A 5,721-nucleotide genomic window follows, 5' to 3' on the forward strand; every position below is an offset into this window, starting at 1 on the left:
TCTATTTCCTAAGGAGCTTACACGGAGAATTCCCCTCCAGCCCTTTAAACACATTGAAACGTCGGTCTATTTTTACAGGGGTTATGTAACCGTTCTCCCTCATTCATTGATGGTAAATGCCTCCCTATGAATGGTGTTTCTATTTAGGGCAGAGTTTACTCCTGTCCTGCCAGGAATAAGGGCTTGGCTCCCCTTTCAAGGGCTGAAGCCCCGGACTGAGGCCTCGGGGTGTCCGTGGGACAAAGCCGCAGCAATGTGACGTGGGCTCGGGGCGGAAGCTTCGTCTTGGCAGGGGTGGGTGTGGGGGGGTCTGCCAGCGGCCGGATGGCGGTGCGGCTGGAGGGAAGGCTTCAGGCCCTCCACACCCGGTCCGCACTCGCTGTCAGGGTGAGGGCGCTTTTGCCTTGTGACCAGCACCACCAGCCACAGCGCCGGCCAGGAAGGCTTGCCCTGGCCCCGAGGCCTGGGGGTACATCTTGAAGACCCACCTTCACTTCTGTCCTCCTGAATGTGGACATGAGGCTCTGGGTCAGGCAAGAGACAGACATCGATACGCTCAGACATGACAGACAGACCTGACTCGCACTCGTGCGTGCGCGTGTGTGAGTTCGGTTCTAGGCAATTCCGGCAGTCTGTAGCCGGCTCCATGGGACGACGGCGCCGTCCCACCCCAAGGGCCCCTCGTGCTGCCTCACCGGAGCCCCCCAGCTCCAAGCCCCTGGCAGCCGCTACACTCGCCCTTCCCTGGAATCGCCTCACCTCTGGAACAGACAGAAACGGAGCTGCACCAACCGCTGGCCTTCGAGACGGCTCTCCTCACCCCGGACAGCTCTGCGAGCGCCCAACAGGCTGCTGCGTGAGCGGTGGGCGCGGTCCGCCCGCTGGAGTGGCGCCCCGGGGCTGTTGGTGGACGGACGGTGGTCAGCTCGGCCGCTCCCCGGTGAAGGACATCGGGTCGTTTCCGGTGTCGGTGCTTAGGCGTTGCGGTTAAGCATCGTGTGCATGCTTTTGTGCGAACACAGCCTTCAGTCCTCGGGGTCGATGCAGACGTTTGCTTGTTTCTTTGTTTGTTATTTTTTTTAATGTTTATTTATTTTTGAGAACGAGAGAGAGAGAGAATCCCAAGCAGGCTCCGAGCTGTCGGCACAGAACCCTACTCGGGGGTTGAACTCACGAACCATGAGACCATGACCCGGGCCGAAGTCGGACGCTCAACCGACTGAGCCCCCCAGGCGCCCGTCTCAATTTCTCCTCTGATGGATGCGATTTCTGGGGTCAAGTCTGAAAACTCTCCCCCTTAGGCCCTGAAGATTTTCTGGGTTTTCTTAAAGGTTTGCACACGATGTCTCACATTTAACCCGCGATCCATTTGGAATTAATTTTCGTGTTCGGTGTGAGGCTTCGGTCAAGCCCACGAATGTGCCGCTGCTCCCGCACCAGGTGCCAAGAAGCCTGTCCTCCCCCCCTCGAACTGCTTTGCACGTCGGCGACGCTCAGCCGGGCGCGGACGGCTCGGTGTCTACGCCCCCGCCAACAAGCACGGCGCTGTTTTGATCACCGGAGCTTTACCGCCAGCCCTCACACGGGGCGGGGTGCCTTCATCTGGGGACGGGGGCGGCTCGATCCCGTGTGTGGTCACCACTGGCTTCTCTGCTGGGACGAGGCAGCCGTTTCTGCCACCAGGGGCGCCTCAGGGCGCCGAGGGTGATTCTGGGCTTCACGGTCTAGCTGGCCACTGGGCTCACGGCCGATGCCAAGGCGGGCAGGCTCCCGGGGGGGAGGCTGAGTCCTTGGGCTGACCACCCCACTCCTAAATCAAAACGAAGAAACGGCAGGTTGCTGAGCTGCGGCTTTGCTCCTGGGTCCGTTCAGTGTTACCAGGACTTCGGCCCTTCTCTGTCCTTCCGGTTAAGCACCTGAGCAAACAGGACGCATTCCCTGAGCATCTCTGGGTGGTTTTAAAGTTCAGGCACCGGGAAGAAAGGGATCATCTTTGCTACCTTTGCCCTGTTCAAGGTGGCTCAGAACGTGTTTCAGAAAGTCCAGAAAACTCAAAACACGGGAGTTAGCGGCCGCCGAGAGCCTTGTCGACAGGGTGTGCTTCGTCCAGCCGGACAGACGCTTGCTGTCTGCAGAGCTCCACTGTGCTAAACACGGCCCAAGCCGGCTCGGCGCCTCTGCCCCCAGCTAAGTGGCCGCCCGCCCACCAGGACGCACCCCTACTTGGAGCGGGACCAGCCTGGGCTCGGACCAGCGAGCCAGGATCTGCAGGGGAGTTTTCAAAACCCTGACGGCCAGGCGGTGCCCCAGACGAGGCAGCCAGATCTCCTGCGGCCGGGACCCAGGTAAGAGCGGCTGCTAAGTCCCCAGGTGCCCTGAGGGCCTCAGGCCTGACAGCCAAGGAGCCGGGGTTCCCAGGAAGAGCGAGGTCACGGAGAACCCGGGGAGATGCTCTCTGCCCGGCCGTAGAGACTGCGCCCAGCCCGGCGGGAGGAGGCCGGGCTGGACCAAGCATGAAAATGACAACAAACGCACGAAGACGAAAATACCTTTCGGCTTCCTAGGGCTTCGAGAACACATTGCTACAAACTTAGTGGCTCAAAAAGAAAAGGAATTTCTTCTGTCTCAGTTCTGGAGGCCGGGAGTCTGACATCGAGGAGCTCGCCATGGCCGTGCTCCCCCTGGAGGCTCTGGGGAGGATGCTTCTTGTCTCCCCCAGCTTCCGGGGGCCCCTGGCAGCGACCCCATCTCTCTCTTCTCTCTCTTCTCTGTGGGTCTGTCTGGTCTCCCTGCCTTGCTCTCATAAGGGCACACCTGATGCTTTCTAGGGCCCACCCACTAATCCAATAAACCCCTCCTCCTCTCCCCTCAAGATCCCATTTTTAACATTTATTTATTTTTGAGAGAGAGAGAGAGAGAGAGAGAGAGAGACACAGAACATGAGCGGGGGAGGGGCAGAGAGAGAGGGAGACCCACAATCCCAAGCAGGCTCCAGGCTCCGGGCTGTCAGCACAGAGCCCGACGCGGGGCTCGAACCCACGAACTGTGAGATCATGACTTGAGCCGAAGTCGGACGCTTAACCGACTGAGCCACCCAGGCGTCCCCCTCTCAAGAATCTTAATGTGATTGCAGTGCCCGGGTGGCTCTGTCGGTTGAGCACCCGACCCTTGGCTTCTGGTCTGGTCGTGATCTCACAGTCGTGAAATGGAGCCCGAGTCGGGCTCTGTGCTGACAGTGCAGAGCCTGCTTGGGATCCTCTCTCTCTCTCTCTCTCCCTCTCTGCTGCTCCCCTGCTCATGCCTGTGCGCTCTCTCTCTTTCTCTCTCGAAATAAAGAAACTTTTAAGAACAGAAATATTTTCTTAAAAAAAGATCCTTAACGTGATTACGTCTTTTGTATAAGGTAACAGTTCTGGCCGTCAGGACGTGGGCCTATCTTTTGGGGCCACCGTCCAGCCCAGTACACTATCCACGCTGCTCCTTGGGGGACATGAGCAGACCATCTTGCCTGGTACAGAAGAATCCAGCCGGGGGCAGGGCTGTGGAGGCCTCGAATTGTAAGCTACAGAATTTCCTCAGCCAAGGGAAGGGCTGGGGGTGGGCAGGGGCTCCCCTGACGCAACCTCAGAGCTTCCCACCGGGAACGAAGGGAGACAAGAGTCTCCTGATGCCTTTAAACTTGACCCCGTTAGCCACACGCACCATGAAGGCACGTTTTTAATAAGCACTGTAATTTTATTTTGAAAAGCACAGTCACGGGGCACTTAGTTTCTACGTGCTGAAAGCAAATTCGTTAAACGTAAACACGATGTGCCACAGTTTCAGAAACCCCGCTTTGGTTCTTACGTGCACGTCTGTGAACTGGAGCCCCGAGATGGGCGTGTCACCCCCGAGGAGCCCGGCCAGACCCCACTCCAAAGGGTTTGCTTCCGTCACGGGAGGACCGAGAGGCCCCAAGGAGGACGGCCCCCTCGCAGAGGCGACGAAGGCGGAGCCTCCGCCTTCCTGGCACCTCGGCTCAGCTCCAGCTGGCGTCGTGTTCCTCCCGCGTGGTAGTGTCGACCCCGGGGAGCACTCACGGGGAGGAGCGGGGGAAGCCGGGCCTGCCGCTCGTGGCCGGACCGCTCAGCTAGGGACACGACTCGGGCAGCACAGGCTGCTCCAGGCGCGGCCACGACAGGGGGCCTCTGTCGTGGCCGCGCCTTCTATCTGGAGTGCTCGTCCCATCCCCAGGCTGACCCTTCAGCCAGCTCCACGCGGCCTCGCTGCCCCCCGGCATGCCCCCCCACCCCTGGGGAGCCCCTCACAAACACGACCCCATTCTGGCCGAGTGACAACTTCGGGGGGCGAGCTTACGCGTGTCTCTCCCTCTCTCGGGAAGCTCGGAGCGGGAACAGAGGTAAAACACGCAGCTGAGTCCCCCAGAGCCCCTCAGCCGTGAACAGAGCTCCCTGGACGTGAGCCCACGCAGCATGTGCAGCCGGCACCCCCTCGCCCGGGCATTCCTCTTAGGGGTTCCCGAAAGTCGAGAGGACGCGCCTTTCAGGAGGGTCTCAGGTGTGCGTTTACAGGGCCTTGCGTGACAGTCTGCGTCTGCATGAACCTCTTCCATTTGTAACAAAAAGATGAAGCCCCTACGTGTCCCGGCAGCCGCCCCGGGCCCCATCGCAAAGCCAGGTGAGTTTCTGGTGGCAGGTGCGGACAGAGGGAGGAGGGCAGCTACCTGCCTCGCGGGTGAGGACCCCCCATGCTGTCACGTGGTCGGGGACAGGGCCCAGCATGGTACACGAGGACTGCTTCTGGCACCTAGAACTGGGGAGACGGGACTGCGTGGGAGAACTTTCCTCTCCTTCCTTTGCCCTCCCCTGTGCCTGCTGGCGCTGGCTGTCCCAGTCCCTCCCCTGGCCCACGCTTCCTGCCCCCCACGCTTTGCTCCGGCCTCTCTCGTCCCGCCCCCAGTGACCAAAGCCCCCTTTCTCTCCCCGCTGCTGGTCCCAGGGCTGAGTCACTCAACCCACTCACGCGAGGGACACGGACCGGTCCTTGCCTCCGCCTCCAGGGAGGTCCCCTGCCAGCAGGTGACTGTCCCGCTGTGAAGCGTCAGGACAGAGTGTGGGGAGGGGGCCCACCCCTCATGGCACCGTACCCAACCCTGACATCACGCTGCTTTGAGACCCTCATAGGGAAGGTCTTTAAAAAGGACCCCACTTTATCAGGGAGAAGCCGGCAGCACCCGCCTCCCCTCGTCCATCCCCTTCCTGTCTGGGAAGGATGCCAGGTGGCTGCTGTCCCGAGTCTGATGGCCTGGAACCCCCAGAACGCGGGACCGAGAAGATCGGCCGTCGGCACCCAAGCTGCACACGGCTTCTCACCCCCACTGGCCACGTGAGACAGTCCTCGTGGGGCCCGTGGCCAGCCGTGCTCTCTGGGTGACGCCACGTTGGCCCACAGAGCCCTCGCCTGATCCAAACGCACAAATGTGGAAGAAACCCCCAAATTTCAGGAGCTCAAAGGGAGCCTCTTCCCTCCCTCCCTCCCCGGGGCCCTCATTTCTCTCCTTGGCTTTCCAGCTGCGGGGAAGGAGGCGAGCCGGGGGCAGGGGGACGAGACCCACTGCGGCCCAGCTATCAGCCAGGGCACACGACCCTCTCCCGCCGCAGCCTGAACCACCGGGGCTTTGTGAGGGAGACGGAAGGTGATGTTTTCTTCCAGGTCAAAGGA

This window comes from Panthera onca, chromosome C2 (assembly GCF_046562875.1).
Source record: "Panthera onca isolate mPanOnc1 chromosome C2, mPanOnc1 haplotype 2, whole genome shotgun sequence".
Classification (NCBI taxonomy): Eukaryota; Metazoa; Chordata; class Mammalia; order Carnivora; family Felidae; genus Panthera; species Panthera onca.